Source organism: Macadamia integrifolia, unplaced genomic scaffold, assembly GCF_013358625.1.
Source record: "Macadamia integrifolia cultivar HAES 741 unplaced genomic scaffold, SCU_Mint_v3 scaffold448, whole genome shotgun sequence".
Classification (NCBI taxonomy): domain Eukaryota; kingdom Viridiplantae; phylum Streptophyta; class Magnoliopsida; order Proteales; family Proteaceae; genus Macadamia; species Macadamia integrifolia.
This window is the reverse complement of record NW_024870451.1, coordinates 111654-127839: the sequence shown is the minus strand read 5'-3', so window position 1 is coordinate 127839 and position 16186 is coordinate 111654.

Genomic DNA, 16186 nt, shown 5'->3' with positions numbered 1-16186 from the left:
ATTTAAATGAATGACAAACAATACCTTGGAATAAGGCCAAACGTCCTCTCCCCACTTACCTGTAGTGTATAAGGACTCACGCTCGGTACAGGTGAGATTCGGTGCGAGAAATGTAAGATTTGGTGAACCTATCATGCGTGAGCGGGGTTAGTATTTCACCACTTTGGGATCAAATTAACAAGGTCCAATGACCAAATCATGTTTAGAATCCTAGAAGAAGGTCGCACATCCGTTTTGGATCCAATCGGACGTAAAAATCACGTTGGGAGCCTCTCGGGTGGCTCGGACAGCCCACCTGTCTGACCCACCGGTTGGCCTACCGGTCTGGCCCACCGGTTGGGTCTGAGAGTCCTGCTAAGATCGGTGGGCAGGGTGGCCCACCGGTTGGCCCATCGGTTGGGCCCGTCGGTTGGGCCCGAGGGTCCTGCCCTCTCAGGCGGGTGCCCTCAGGCGGGCCAAATGGCCCACCGGTCTTGGCAGGAAATGCCATTTTCACCTGAAACCTTCCCCAACCTTTGGGGAATCAAATGGGGCTCTTCCAAACCCATTCTCCACACATTCAAGGTCTCATTAGGTGGTTTTAACCTAGATCTAGGTTAGATTTAAGGAATGGGAAGCCGTCTTACCTTCTTTGCTCAAGAACCCCTTCAAAACCCCAAAATCACTTCAAATCACCAAGGCTTCTCCAATCTTGTAAACACTCCTTCAAATCCTTCAAAATCAATACATAAATCATCTATTAAACCTCAGATTCATCATCTCAAGGGGGATTTATAAGACCTCAAGAAATCCTACCCAAATCAAGGGTTTTACTTGGGTATGGTGAAAGTTTAAGGAAACCCAGCCTTTGCTCACCTCTAAACGTAGATCTAGTGTTGGAGATCACTCTTTCGACGTCGAAATGGGAAGATCAAGCCTCGGCGCCGCTGAAATCCATCTCTTCTTCCTCTTCCTTCTCTTCTCCTCTTCTTTCCCTTCTTTTCTCTCTCCTCTTTACTCTTCTCACCAACGTCCGAGTGTCATAAATGAGAAAAGAAAAAGAAAAATTTAAATGCTATTTATACTTCCTAACATAACTAAGCAATCACATAGGTGGGTCACTCAGGTGGGTGGATGCGCCCACCTGTGACCGCCCACCTGAGGGTCAAAACTTGGCCAATAAGTGGGATTTTGACAGAGTTCGGCCCTCAGCACGAAATCTCACACTTGGCATAAGATGTAATATACGTATGCACCATAAGTTACAGCTACATACCTGCTTTATCCGTACATGGTCTTATGATATGTGCATGTACACGACTTGGGTACTCCCGTCTCTTCTGGCACTGGCTCAGACTTGTCAGGCCAGCCGGTGTTTAAGGTCACCCTTGCCATCATGGTCCATAAGGAACCCACCTTAACCCTCTCCGGTTTGGGTCCTGCATGGTTAAACCGGGTCAACCGTGTAATCAGACCGGGTTTAAGTAGGGTATTACATTTATCCCCCTTTTTAAAAATTTCATCCTCGAAATTGGCGTACCTGGTTGTTCAAAAAGAGGAGGGTACTTGGCTTGGATTTCATCCTCTTTCTCGTAAGATGCTTCTTCAAGTGAATGATTTGGCCATCGCACCTTTACATAGGAAATGGAGCGGTTGCGAAGGGTCTTCACCTTTCGGTCCAAAATTTCCGTCGGCTGCTCTGTATAGGTCATGTTAGCTTCTAGGTATTCTGGTTCCATGGGTAATACATGAGATGGATCATGAACGTATTGCTTCAGCATGGATATATGAAATACGTTATGGACATCCCTGAGTGAAGGTGGCAGAGCAAGCATGTAGGCTACTGAGCCAACCCGGGCTAAGATCTCAAATGGTCCAATGTATCTTGGGCTCAACTTCCCCTTTCTGTGAAACCTTTGCAACCCTTTAGTAGGAGAGATCTTGAGAAATACCTTTTCTCCTGGCTAAAATTCAATGTCTTTTCTGTGGGTGTCTGCATAGCTCTTTTGACGAGACTGAGTTGCTTTAATCCGTTCCCGAATAACATCAACCTTGTCACAAGTCATCTGTATCATTTTAGGTCCTAACATTTGGCGTTCGCCTACCTCATCCCAATACAGAGGAGTTCTGCACTTCCTGCCATATAATGCCTCATACGGAGCCATCCCAATTGTAGCTTGGTAACTGTTGTTATAGGCAAACTCCATAAGGGGTTTATATTCTTCCCAACTACCACACATTTCCATTGTACATACTCTGAGCATGTCTTCTAATATCTGTATGGTTCGCTCCGACTGACCATCGGTCTGTGGGTGGAAAGCAGTACTCAAATTCAATTGTGATCCCAAAGCACGCTGGAAGTTTTTCCAAAATCTGGAAGTGAACCTTAGGTCCCTATCTAATACAATGCTCATTGGCACTCCATGCAAGCGCACTATGTTATCCATGTAAAGTTGTGCTAATTTGGCCATAGAGAACTTGGTCTTGATGGGAATGAAATGAGAAGTCTTAGTAAGCCGGTTAATGATCACCCATATCGCGTCCATCCCCTTAGGTGTACATGGTAGTCCGATGACGAAGTCCATTGTAATCCTATCCCACTTCCATTCTGGTACTGGAAGTGGCTGAAGAGTACCATAAGGTCGATGCCTCTCAGCTTTTACTTTCTGACACGTAAGACAAGTCGCTACATATAGAGCTATTGTGACTTTCATGCTTGGCCACCAGTAATTTTGTTTGAGGTCTTTGTACATCTTTGTACTTCCTGGGTGGAGTGAGTACTCGGAGCTATGCGCTTCTCGCACTATCTTGTCTTGTATATCCAAATCATCGGGTACACACAATTTGCCTCAAAACATCAATGCCCCATCACTGGCTAAAACAAAATTTGGGTCGTTCATTGTTTGATCTTGAACCTTAACTCTAATCCGCTGCAATCCAGGATCCAAAGGTTGTTTCATTATTACCTCTTGCCTAATAGTCGGATGCACCTGTAAAGCCGCCAAGGATACCATCACCCATTTAAGGGTTTCTGGTTGACGTTCCAATTCTAAGGTTGCTCCTTCATATAAGAGAGCTTCATCATTAGTGTTGCCTCCTGCACAAGTGGTGGGCTGACTGCTAAGCATGAGAGTGACACAGTCTATGCCTTCCAACTCAACGCATCTGCCACTACATTAGCCTTACCGGGATGATATTGAATGTCGTAGTCATAATCCTTCATGAGCTCACTGTATTTAGCCCTGCCTCATGTTCAAATCCTTCTGGGTGAAAAAGTACTTAAGGATCTTATGATCACTGTATATCTCACACTTCTCCCCATACAAATAATGTCACCAAATCTTAAGGGCAAAAATGACTGCTGCTAGTTCCAAGTCATGAGTGGGGTAGTTCTTCTCATACTCCTTTAGTTGTCAGGAAGCATACGCTATCACCTTTTCGCATTGCATGAGAGCACAACCCAATCCAACTTTGGAAGCATCAGTGTAGACTGTCATTCCGCCTGTGCCTTCAGGGATGGTCAACACAGGGGCTGACACCACCTCTTCTTCAATTCCTGGAAACTGTTCTCACATTCCTCTACCCAGTCGAATTTCACACCCTTTTTGGTTAATTTAGTCATTGGTGCTGAGATTCGGGCAAAATTCTCAATGAAGCGCCGGTAGTACCCAGCCAAACCCAAGAAGCTTCTAATTTCAGTGACATTCTTAGGGCTTTTCCATTCTACTACTGCTTTCACCTTATCAGGATCTACCTCGATTCTAGCCTTAGACACTACGTGCCCCAGGAATCCAACTTGCTCCAGCCAAAATTCTCATTTGCTGTATTTGGTAAACAATTGTTATTCTCTCAACCTCTGTAACACCATTCTCAAATGTTGAGTGCGCTCCTCTTCTGTCTTGGAGTAGATCAAGATGTCATCAATAAAAATAATTACCCATTTATCGAGGACATCGTGAAATACTCGATTCATTAAATCCATGAATGCTGCCGGTGCATTAGTTAACCCAAAAGATAACACTAGGAACTCATAATGACCATACCGAGTCCTGAATGCTGTCTTGGGTATGTCGCTACTCTTTATCTTGAGCTGATAATAGCCTGATCTAAGATCTATCTTTGAAAATACCTTAGCACCTTGCAATTGGTCAAATAAATCATCAATGCGTGACAATGGATACCGGTTCTTAATGGTAAGCTTATTCAATTCCCGGTAATCAATGCACATACGCAAGCTACCATCTTTCTTCTTGACAAACAATACTGGGGCACCCCAAGGTGAAACACTTGGGCAAATAAATCCCTTTTCCAATAATTCCTACAACTGCATCTGCAACTCCTTCAATTTAGCTGGTGCCATCCTGTACGGAGCCTTAGATACTGGAGCTACTTCGGGAGTCAAATCTATGGCAAACTCCAACTCTCTATCAGGTGGTAAATGCATCAGATCATCTGGAAAGATGTCAGAAAACTCTTTAACCACCTTTACCTCTTCTAGAGGTGTAATCCTTGCATCAACGTCAAGTACCGATGCTAAGTAGCCCTGATATCCACTCTCCAACAATTTTACCGCTTGAAGGGCGAAGACAAGGACCTTTCTAGCCCGTTTCACTTTATCTGCTCGGTATACCAATTCTCTTCCTTTGTCATCTGTCACCCTAATCAGATTTTCAGCACACATCACATTAGCTTGATGAGCCGACAACCAATCCATGCCCAGTATAACATCAAAATTCTGCATATTGAACTTAATGAGTTGTGCATCAAAGTTCTTCCCACTAATTTCCACTGGGCACGACCCATACACCTCCTTCAACTGAGTAACTTTACCAGTAGGCATACTAACAATCATTCCATGATCTAGGATCCTGGGTGGCATCCCAAGTTTCTCGGTAAATCTCTTAGATACGAATGAATGTGTAGCTCTTGAATCGAATAAAACATAGGCTGGTATGCCCGATATAGATAGGACACCTAGTGTAACAATACATATAATTTCAGCAGGTCATCAATATTTAACATAAGGAAATTCTTAAATTTAAAATGTACCTGCTACCACTTCTGTGCTGGCCTCAGCTTCCTCAGCTGATAGGGCATACATCCTTCCCTGCGGTTGATTTTCCCGAGTTAAGGGAGGTCGGTACGCTGAGGGCTGACTGGAGGGCAAGGCTGGTCTGACCCGACAGTCTTTTATATAGTGCCCATAGGAATGGCAGTTAAAGCAACGGATCTGAGATGTCGAAACTAGGGCGGGGCCCCTCTGCACTTGACCCGTTGAAGATAGTGGTCGAGGCGGCCTTGGAACTGTAGGTACCACACCAGTGTTTGGGCAGAAAGATGTAGAGCCCAAACCACCAGCCGATCGAGGAGGGTAGCCAGATGGCCTATAAGGCTGCCTATAAGTAGGCCCAGAACTGTACGACCTGCGATATGCCTTGGAGGAGTTGCCCATATCCGGAAATAGATTTGTTCTCTTCCACAGTCCAGGTGTGAGGGACTATTCTCCCTTCTGCTTATCCTCCATGGTCTTGGCCTTCTGCACAATTTGGCCATAGTCAGTCAAATCTAAGACCTCAAGTATAGACCCAATGGATGCCTTTAGGCCTTTTAGAAATCTCGCAGCCTTCTCTTCAGTTGTCCTCATATGCCTAGGGGCAAAATGGAACAAGCTCTCAAACTGTTGTTGGTACTCAAGGATAGTCTTACCTCCTTGAGTTAAGGCCATAAATTCAGTCTCCTTGCGGTCTCTGAAGCTGCGTGGGTAATGATTGTCCAAGAACAACTCCTTGAACTGTTCCCAGGTGGGTTCCAGATGGGCGGCCAATAATATGGGCTTAGAGGCTTGCCACTAAGAGTTGGCCTCCTTCTTGAGTTGCAACCCCACACAAATGAGTTTCTGTGCATCTGTGCACTCAATCACCTTAAATATTTTCTCTAGCTCCTGGATCCACTGGTCCGGTTCCAGAGGATCACTCCCCACCTTAGTGAATACGGGTGGCAAGTTTCTCTTGAATGACTCCACTACCTTTGACGTATTATTCATCGACGGGTAATTAGGATCATAAGCCAGATAGTAAGAGTATGGAGGGGGCACCCCATATGGAGGAATACTGAACGGCGGGATTGGAGGTGTACCTCCCACTTGTGGCCCCGTACCAGACCCTACAGGTGGGTCCTTTGGAGTAAGTATCTGGGGAGGTTGACCTGATTGAGAAATGTCCAATTGTTGCTGAATAGCAGTCATAAATGCTTGCTGTTGCTGAAGCATTTGTTGCTGGAAAGCCTGTTGTGACTGCTGAATTATGGTAGCAACATCCCCCGGAATAATAACCGGTGGAGGGTTCGGAAGTGTAGTCATAGGTGGGTCCTCTTGTGCCCTACCCTGACCAAAGGTCTCTGGAGGTTGTGGAAGTGATGTTTGCCCCATAGAGTGAGACCTCCTGGGATTCGGTGGTCAATCGACCGGACGAGGACCATGTGGGATACCTCGTGCATTGCTACCAGATCTAGTACGTACCATCGTATCCTTGTACCTGGAACATATCATACATCACATTGGTTAAATACCATAGAATTTATATCGGCACATAATTATATGCCAACACGCAGGGTATTATAGTGTATGATAGTTTACAACTTACCGCAACTTGATTCCAAAAATACAGGGTTAGTGCTTCAACAAGTATGTCAATGGTCCCACTTGACCATAACATATTATTATAAGAATAATAACAATAATCATAATAATTATATTAATAATAATAATAATAACAATAAATCCTATTTTTTTCTTCAAGTTTTCTCTCAACCGGCGGGTGACACCGGTGGGTAGGTTGGCTCGCCGGTCGGCCTGTCGGTCCAAATCTTCAACCGACGTGCTGACACCGGTGGGTAGGATGGCCCGCCGATTGGCCCGCCGGTCCTACCCGAGCGGAAATCTCGAACAGGGCACTTAAGCCCTGTTCTTCCTTATTTCTTTCATTTTCCTCTCTCTCTCTCTCTCTCCCCCAGGCGATTTTGGAGAGCTTTTTGACGCTTCCACTCGCAATCTCACTCAATGATCCGGCGCTTTTGTGAAGATTCAACTCCTCTACTCACAAGTAAGTTTCTTCCTCCTTTTCTTCTCAGAACTTGTACTTGGGGGTAGAACTCATGTGTAGACTTTAATCTAGGTTCTTTCCCCATGTTTCCTTCCATAGAACAGTATTTCCATGTGAATGTGATGTTTCTCTTGTGATTTATTTCTAGTTCTAAGATTTACTTCTCCATTTTTGAGAGAAAACCCCAACCGTGCCCTAGTTTTCTCAAATTTGGGGATTTCTTCAATTCTTGCTCTTTTTCCCCAATTAGTAACTGAAATGAAATGTATTATGTTTGATTTATACTTAACATGCTGTAGAGATCATACCAAGTTCCTTATGTTAGAAATCCCATATCTTCCTATGACAATCAATCTTTTGTGTTGGTTTTCTTTGATTCTTTTTACACCCTTTCGTATTTGTGGACCTTAATAGCACATTAGCATATGTTTTTGCATGTTCTTGATTGTAGAATGACGGCATTTCATCCATGAGCATGTAAGCTTCATGCTTCGCCCTATTGTGAGTCTTTCCATTTTTTTTTTCTTCCTTAGATTGAACTTGCACAATGAGAATTGGGGTTTTTCTTTTCTATCATTCTCTACTTGCCATGCTTTACTTGCCCCTTTCTGTCACATTGTTGTTTTGCCATAATCTCTGTCTTGTCACTGGCCGAGCATTTCATTCATAGACATTTTATCATTTCTCCCTTGTCACATTTTGTCACCTTCTATTTCTTTCCATGATTTATGTTTTGTCACTTACCCTTCTTTCCTCTTTTTCTTGTCTTGCCAGGATGTCATCTCACAAAGGCAAGGAGCCCACATCCTCTGGCACTCGGCGTAAGACCACCGCTTCCAAGCGGAAGAGTGTAGGGACTAGTTCTCCAGCCCCCCGCGCAGGGCGACCCAGACCTGCCCCCATCGATCATTCTAACTATGACAAGGATCTCTTCCGCTGTTCAGAGGCAGCAGCCAATTGGCAGGCCTTCCTGAAGAGGTCTATAATGATGGAGAAGACTATGGTAGTTGATGACTTCCACAAGATTCAGCTTCAGGAGAGGTTCACAGCACTGGGCTGGCAGTCTATCCTCCACATAGACCGTCCGTGCTACGAGCAGTTGGTCTGTAGATTCTACTGCAACCTGGAGGTTTCCTACCAGTACGAGGAGTATGCAATAATCATATGGTGAAGGGGGTGGACATTCAGCTGACCGTGGACACCTTGGCTAGCATTTTGGGTATCTCCTCAGCTGGGCACCATTACTACAGTCCTCCCAGGAGTAAGCCCCTGGGCCCGTTCATGAGTTTGGAGACACCGGACTACATCTATGAGACCATCTGTGGCAGCAGTGCATGTCCAGAGTCTGAGACATCATTTTTTCCAGAGGTTCGTGTATTTTCCCGATTGGTCCAGTTCAACTTGCTCCCCAGAGGAGGTCACCGAAACCAGGTGGGCTTCATGGTAGCCTTTTTAGCCTTCTGCATCTATAAGGCTTTAGAGGGAGGTGATGAGCACTTGTGCTTACCCTACGTCATCCTCAAGACCATGGAGCACCACACTTCTCACCCCGAGGATGGAGGATTCCCATATGGCAGGATCCTCATTAGGATCTTTGAGTTCTTTAGAGTGGACCTGAGTGGGGAGGAGGGGAAGACTCCAGAGGACAAGTTTGACAGGGGAAATCTCTTGAGGATGGGTCTCCACACCCTTATGGATATACTCAGAGAGCAGGAGCTCAGAGAGGTAGGAAAAGGATGGCTGCCCCTATGGAGGATGTTCCCATGGAGGAGGAGTCTAGTGAGGAAGATGAGAACTATGTTCCTCAGGATGAAGAGGATGATTTGGTGGATGAGGATATCCTTGAGGAGGTGCCTCAGGAGTCGAGAGGTACTGATCTTGGCTTCACCAGAGCTGCAGGCCCACAGCATAGAGCCCCACCACCTGAGAGTGGTGCATATGATTTTGAGGGCATGATGTCCACTATGAGGGCTTTGAAGGATGGCCAAGATCAGCTGCTAAGAAGACTGGACGAGAGTGCTTCTGGGGAGGAACGCATCCTGGAGAGGTAGGCCACCTTGGAGAATTCCTTCCTCAGACTGGGCTAGGACTTGGATACCACGACCAATGCCATCTCAGTAGAATTTTGGCCGACTTTGGAGGGAGGTATGGCTGGTGAACTCGAGGTCTGACTACTACGACCATCACCTCAACGTCAACTCTAGACCTCAGGTGAACATAGTAGTATTGGACGATGACGACGACGATGATCATTGAGGACTTAGTTCATCCACACCAGCTTCTCACATGTTTCCTATTGTTGATCCTATTGTAATTTTTTTTTCTTTCTTTTCTCATTCTTTGTGCTTTCTCTGTAACTGGACTTATTTGTGGGATGATGTGTTTTGATAGTGGTTTGTGATGAATTTGTATGTTTGATAATTTGTGTAGTTTAATTATGGTGTCTTTGTTAATTTTGATCATGGTTATATATATGGATATGTTGTTTATCAAGTGTTTGTGTGAAAATTTTTGGAAATCTCATTTTGTGCCGTTATGCTGCTGAAATTTCGTCAAACTTGCACTCGATGGGTTATGACACTAATTAAATTAACCTTTTATTTTCTCTCACGCATGCCATGAATGCAATATCTAAATGCAACCATTTTTATTCCTTTCTTTCTTTGGCTTTTAACTCTTTAAAGTTTTTACATTAACCCAATCCAATTTCCTATTATAGATTCTATGGGGTCTAAGCGGTATGCTGTGAGTGGATCAGAGCATCACGCTCTGATACCACCGTTGTCACACCCCATTCACATATAACCAGGCCAGTGACCGGGTTAACACCGGTTAACCCAAACCTGCCAGGATCATCTGATACAGTATTCCACCACAGCATACACACAACTAAGAAAGTGCTCATTAGTTTAGCGGAAGACTTGGTTTACCTGTGAATATTCCCATAATACTTGATACCCGAATTGTAATACAATAGTTAAGTACATGTGGGCCTGAAGACATGATATTTACACAATAAGAGTACAATTCATATATCAAGTACACAAAAGGAATCATCAAAAATCGAAGAGTCAGCTCAGCTCGGTAATATAAGTAGGGCTCAGCTCGGTATCAAAAGGTAGAGCTCAGCCCGGTATCAGAAGGTAGAGCTCAGCTCGGTATCAGGAGGTAGAGCTCAACTTGGCATCAAAACTATGGTCCCGCAGCACAACTCTCGCACGAGCAATCAGTGCAGTGCTCTAACTCCTCAGGGGCCCACCAATCCTCTTCAGGGAACTCAACTGTGGGACCCAACCTATGCTCTTCAGATGGATGACCTGCAAAATCATCTAAAAGAGGTGCACACGTGGGATGAGCTCACTAGCTCAGTAAGTGGAAAGATGGACCACACAGCAGTCCACACAACAAATCACAACCATATGCACTATATGTTGTGCAATACATTTTTAGTCACATCCATCTAAGCAACATTACTAAGTCTTTGGTTTAGTGCTACTACAACCACAGTGTGCGTATACTACAGGTACGAGCCGCGAACTCTATCCCGCAATATGCCCATAGGGATGTAGGAGAAGGCCCACCGTGAGTACTCGAAAAAATAAAACATGCCGACCACTGGATCTCAACATAAAGTAAATGACTAAAAATTAAAGGTGCTGACTCCAGCAATTTAAAAGCAGTACGATTGTCCTTCTTGAATATACCACTAGGGTTGCCGACTGTCCTAATGACCAGCCGGGCGTAATGTCTAACTGCCACAGTGACCCGACAACCGTGACCACTACTTCCCCCCAAATGGTAACCCAATACCTTAACCCCTATTGGGAAGGGTCGTAGCACGGGAAAATGATAATCCTAAACCGCATGCTCCTATATGACAATAGTACGATTGTATAGTGCCACAGCGTCCAATACCACGGGCCACCAATGCACTCGTTTCCAAGCCGACTACAACATCTAGTCTATTAATGCATCATGCACAATGATGTCAACATTCATCATATAAGCATATCATCACTTGGCATTTAGAAATAAACACAACACACATAACACAGTATATGAGGATGGCTAATCTACATAACATTTTCATGATGACATGGCTAGTCTAGATACAATTTAAATGAATGCCAAACAATGCCTTGAAACAAGGCCAAACGTCCTCTCCCCACTTACCTGTAGTGTACAAGGACTCACGCTCGGTACGGGTGAGATCCGGTGCAAGAAACATAAGATTTGGTGAACCTATCATGCATGAGCAGGGTTGTATTTCACCACTTTGGGATCAAAATTAATAAGGTCCAATGACCAAATAATGTTTAGAATCCTAGAAGAAGGTCGCATGTTCGTTTTGGGTCCAATCAGATGTAAGAATCACGTTGGGAGCCACTCGGGTGGCTTGGACAGCCCACCTGTCTGACCCACCAGTCAGACCCATTGGTCTTGACCGGTGGGTAAGTCAGCCCACCGGTCGGCCCGTCGGTCTGGTCCATCGTTTGGGCCCGAGGGTCCTGCTAAGACCGACGGGCAGGGTGGCCCATCGGTCGGCCCGCCGGTTGGGCCGGAGGGTCCTGCCCTCTCAGGTTGGTGCCCTCAGGCGGGCCAAATGGCCCATTGGTCTTGGCCCATCGGTCTTGGCGAGAAATGCCATTTTCACCTGAAACCTTCCCCAACCTTTGGGGAATCAAATGGGGCTCTTCCAAATCCATTCTCCAAACATTCATGGTCTCATTAGGTGGTTCTAACCTAGATCTAGGTTAGATTTAAGGAATGGGAAGCCATCTTACCTTCTTTGCTCAAGAACCCCTTCAAAACCCCAAAATCACTTCAAATCACCAAGGCTTCTCCAACCTTGTAAACACTCCTTCAAATCCTTCAAAATCAACACATAGATCGTCTATTAAACCTTAGATTCATCATCTCAAGGGGGATTTACAAGACCTCAAGAAATCCTACCCAAATTAAGGGTTTTACTTGGGTATGGTGAAAGTTTAAGGAAACCCAGCCTTTGCTCACCTCTAAACGTAGATCTAGTGTTGGAGATCACTCTTCCGGTGTCAGAATGGGAAGATCAAGCCTCGGCGCCGCTGAAATCCATCTCTTCTTCCTCTTCCTTCTCTTCTCCTCTTCTTTCCCTTCTTTTCTCTCTCCTCTTTACTCTTCTCACCAACGTCCGAGTGTCATAAATGAGAAAAGAAAAAGGAAAATTTAAATGCTATTTATACTTCTTAACATAACTAAGCAATCACATGGGTGGGTCACTCAGGTGGGTGGATGCGTCCACCTGTGACCGCCCACCTGAGGGCCAAAACTTGGCCAACAATTGGGATTTTGACAGAGTTCGGCCCTCGGCACGAAATCTCACACTTGGCATAAGATGTAATATACGTATGTGCCATAAGATACGGCTACATACTTGCTTTATCCGTACATGGCCTTATGATATGTGCATGTACACGGCTTGGGTACTCCCGTCTCTTTTGGCACTGGCTCGGACTTGTCGGGCCAGCTGGTGTTTAAGGTCACCCTTGCCATCATGGTCTATAAGGAACCCGCCTTAACCCTCTCTGGTTCGGGTCCTGCATGGTTAAACCAGGTCAACCGTGTAATCAGACCGGGTTTAAGAAGTAGGGTATTACATTTGTACATACTTTTGGCCGTTGATTATGTTTCTAAATGGATAGGGGCCATACCTTGTAAATCTAATGACCACAAAGTGGTGGTCCAGTTTCTCAAAGAGAACATTTTTTCCCGCTTTGGTGCACCACGTGCAATAATTAGTGATAGGGGTACTCATTTTTGTAATCAGCCTTTTGAGGCATTAATGAAAAAGTAAGGGATCACTCATAAGTTATCTACCCCTTATCACCCCAAACTAGTGGCCAAGTGGAGGTGTCTAATAGGAAGATCAAACAAATCTTGGAGAAAACTGTTAATCCCAACCGTAATGATTGGTCCCTTAGGCTTATTAATGCCTTGTGGGCCCATCGGACTGCATTCAAGACTGACCTTGGCCAGTCTCCCTACCGTTTGGTGTATGGGAAAGCTTGTCACTTACCAGTTGAGTTGGAGCATAAGGCCTTTTGGGCCATCAAGAAGCTCATCTTTGATTTGTCTGATGCGGGAATTCACCGTAGGCTCCAACTATCTGAGTTGGAGGAACTTAGGAATGATGCCTATGAAAGTTCTAAGATTTACAAGGAAAAGACCAAAGCTTTCCATGATAAACACATTCTGCGTAAATCTTTTACAATTGGTGATAAGGTCTTATTGTACAACTCTTGATTGCATCTTTTTCCTGGTAAACTTAGATCCTGATGGGATGGCCCGTTTATTGTCCATAATGTATATCCCCATGGGGCTATGGAGATTTTGAATCCAGGAATAGGGGTAATTTCGAAGGTTAATGGTCAGCATTTGAAATCGTTCCTCGAGTTTCCTAATACTAGTAGTGAAGAGGTCATGGATCTCCATGAACCTCTTTACACTGATGACTAACTTTTAATTAGGTATGACCCCCTTGCATTGTCTTTGCTTTTAATTCTTTCCATGCATTGAGGACATTGCATGACTTAAGTGTGGGGGAGGAAAACCAGTTTTTTTTTTCCACTTTTTTTTATTTGTTTTTCTTTTTGTTTTTGTCCTACTTTGGCTTTGGGCTAATGATCATACCATTCGGTTGCTTAATGTATGAAAATAAAAGTTTTGACTAAGGTACCCATTTTGAACGTATAAAAACCCTGTTGAGAAGAAAGAAACAAGTCTGTGTCTTGAGATGGGACTTTCTTTTGAAAAATAAGAGATCCTTGTTTTATGGTGATGGACCATATGTAAGTCTGTGGGTTCCTTATACTTTTGATTTGGAGTTGAGACCTTCTTTTTAATTTGGCATAGGTTGACAAATGCATAATTTTAAATGAAATGTGAAATGTGGCATAAAGAGGAATAAGAGTTGATTCCCTTAGAACTAGACAGGACATTGTGCCTCAGGAAGCGTGGTGTCTTGATCGAAATTCCTTGGGAGAAAACTTCTGAAGTAACTCTAGCATCACTGCCTTTGTAAGCATATGCAAAAAGCGAAGCCACATAGTAATTTGGGTGTCTGGTGTTTGCTCCACCATGTCATTCAAGCCAAAAGTAGTGGAGTAGAATAGAGTTTATTATTCAAAAAAAAAAGAGAAAAAAATGTGCAAATGTCATTATTGCTTGGTAACATGTTTGGTCAAAAACACTCCAACGCCTTAGTCATTGGTTCCCTATTTCTTCACAAATGGTTTTGCCTTAAGATAAGGATGTTTGAGAAGAAACGAGGTGAGTTCCAAATTAAGAAATATGCTAGTGCCTGGAATTGATAAAGGCTAATAAAAGTTCAAGTGTGGGGGTCCCTTGTAAGAGAAATTATCTTTGCTCCGGATCGGTATGAGCCTTACCTTTAGCCAAGGTTGAGATTTGTTTATTCTGAATTTTGGGTGTATATTCACTACAAACACCCACTAGACACAACTCATCCACTAGGGGTGACCTAGGGGTTTAAAGGCTTGTTGTACATACTAAGTGCAACTGTGATTCCTACGAAAGTGAGTTAGGTTTTTTGTCTTTATTCTTTTTCTTTTTGTCTTGCTCGAGAACTAGCAAAGTCTAAGTGTGGGGGAATTCTGATGAGCACATTTATGTGTGAAATCTAGGGTAGTAAAACATGCATTTTACATATTTAGAATTGAGCTACCTTGGGTTTTACTCTCTTTTTGCAGGTTTTATATTTTCAAGACCTTAAGGACTATCGGGCACTATATTTTCAATTTTACACGTAAAGAGGTCCTATTTCTTTTCATGGTTGCGAAGAGGATGAAATTCTGAGCAAGATGGATATGTTCAATTAAAAGTACACATTCGTTTGGTCATCCGTACAAATGATTATTCGTTTCGGGCCAGAAAAAGAATAATGGATTAGAACTGAACTGAGATGCAGAACCAGCCCATTTGCAGTTGTCCCAGAGGTACAAGGAATATTCTAAATGCCAACAAGGATCGATGGACCACATCCTTAAATGATTGAAGATTCGTTTTTGGTAACAACAATTACCTAGCGTAGTTGGTGAGCTATGGTATACAAAATTCTCTTGCTCACCAAGAGGTCTCAAGTTCGAGTCTCATGGTTGTTTTTTTTTTAGAGAATTTTGTTGAAGATTTCCTGCTTTTCACTCACTTAAAGCACTAAGGGCATTGAGGAGATTTCCACATTGAATTAGAAGCAAGGAAAATCATGGAAGGGTTCCTAAAAAGAGAAGAAAAAAAAAAGGAAAGAAAAAAAATGGGAGAAATAGAGATTGTCCAAATCTTCTTTCTCCTCCACATCATCACCAAAATATTGTCCAAATCACACAAAGCAAGTAGAAAATCGTCCCTTGGAGGGAGGAAAAGAAGAAAAATAAATTAGAAAAAAAAAAAGGAAAGAAAATAAGCAAAAAAATTACAGGAAATTTCTCAAAGTTTATTTCTCTCTTCTTTCTCCTCCACTTTAGCACTTTTGGTCTCAAATGATCTCACAATCAATTGTGGATTTCTCCCTTTTAGGAAAGAGAAATTTGTTACCCTACCTCCCCATTCCCTATAAATACAACTCATGTTAGAGGAGGGGAGACAATTCATTCTTCTTCTAGTTTTTTTTTTTAGTTACTCTCTCTCTCCCTCTCCCTCTCTCACTCTTTAGTTTTAGTTCTTCTCTATTTTTGGTTTAATCACTTTTGTAATAGTTTTTTATGTCAATTAATGCAAGCACTCTTTTATTCTTATTCAGCCTTTTTATGTTTATGATTTATGCAATTGAGTTGTAATTTTTTAAGTTATAGTTCTAGGCTTAGATCTAGGTGACAAGATCACGAGCCGTGGAGCAATTTTTTTTTCAAGTTCAAGCATTGATTCAAGTAAGTAGGCTCCTTCAGTAGTCTTCTCTCCCCCCTCTCATTCCCTCTTCTGACTACCCTTTCTTTCTTAATTTAGGATTTTTAATTTCAGTCGTTACATTATTGCTATCCCTTTCCCCCAAGGTTCATGGCTAGTGTATGTGTTGGCTTTGCCCCTCCTAGCCATAGAACCATCAATTTATTGCT